The sequence below is a fragment of the Lithobates pipiens genome, unplaced genomic scaffold (assembly GCF_037356315.1).
Source record: "Lithobates pipiens isolate NorthernLeopardFrog02 unplaced genomic scaffold, aLitPip1_a1.2 Scaffold_22, whole genome shotgun sequence".
In the NCBI taxonomy this organism is placed as follows: Eukaryota; Metazoa; Chordata; class Amphibia; order Anura; family Ranidae; genus Lithobates; species Lithobates pipiens.
The window spans coordinates 346,546,495-346,547,825 of NW_027507784.1; positions in this window are offsets into that span (position 1 = coordinate 346,546,495).

A 1,331-nucleotide genomic window follows, 5' to 3' on the forward strand; every position below is an offset into this window, starting at 1 on the left:
TTGAAAACAGAATAAAATAACATTTGTAATTAAATAGAATAGAACAAAGAGTAGAACAGAAGATAAAAGAATAAAATGAAATAGAACGAAAATGTCTTCTGAAATTCGAATATAATAAAATAAAAATATAATCGAATAAAACGGAATAGATTGAAAAATAAAGGAATAGAATAAATAATAGAAATAACGAATATACTAAAACAATAGAAAATAAAAGAAAATAAAGGAATAGAAATTAGAATAGAAAGGAATAATAAAAAAAAAAAAAGAATAGAATAGGAAAGGACTATAATAGAGTCAAACAGAAAAGAATAGAATGGGATAAAATGGAATAGTATAACATAGAAAAGACTTATAACAGAAAAGGATAAAACAGAATAAAATAAAATCTGTAATAAAATAAAAGAATATAATAAGAATAGAACAGAAAATAAATAGAATAGAATGAAAATAGCTGTCTTATGAAATTCTAATATAATATAATAAAATATAATCAAATAGAATAGATTGAAAAATAAAAGAATAAAGGAATAGAAAATAAAGAATATACTAAAATAGAATAGAAAATGAAATAAAATAAAGGAATAGAAAATAAAAGAAAACCGTAGAATAGAATAGAAAAGACTATAATATAACCAAACAGAAAATAATAGAAAATAAAGTAATAAAATAGAATAGCATAAAACAGAATAAGTAGAATGAATATAGCCATTTTCTGAAATTTGAATCTTGAATTTCAAATTGATTTGAAAATGACGAATATGATGAAACTAAATGATTATTTTAACGAACAAATCTGAAATTAGATACGTTTTTTTTAGTCGTGCTCATCTCCATAAATTACTTTTTTTTTTTTTTTTTTTTTTTGCTCGGGGTTCAGTTATATTCTAAACTCGAAATTATTTTTCAATCATTGAGGGACACATGAAGTCATGCTGTATACTGTTGGGTTATACTGCCACCTACAGCAGGACTGAACACAATCGCTCCGGACACCCCTCCTGCCCCCAGCATGCCTCATTTTCTTCATTTCTGTCTTTATCCAGTCAGATGTCCTTCGTACATTCGATGTTACATTCGATCTCTCCCCGGTCTTTTATCCTCTATCTGTACATTCAATGTTGTTACATTCGGTCTCTCCCCGGTCTTTTATCCTCTATCTGTACATTCAATGTTGTTACATTCGATCTCTCCCGGGTCTTTTATCCTCTATCTGTACATTCGATGTTGTTACATTCGATCTCTCCCGGTCTTTTATCCTCTATCTGTACATTCAATGTTGTTACATTCGATCTCTCCCCGGTCTTTTATCCTCTATCTGTACATTCAAT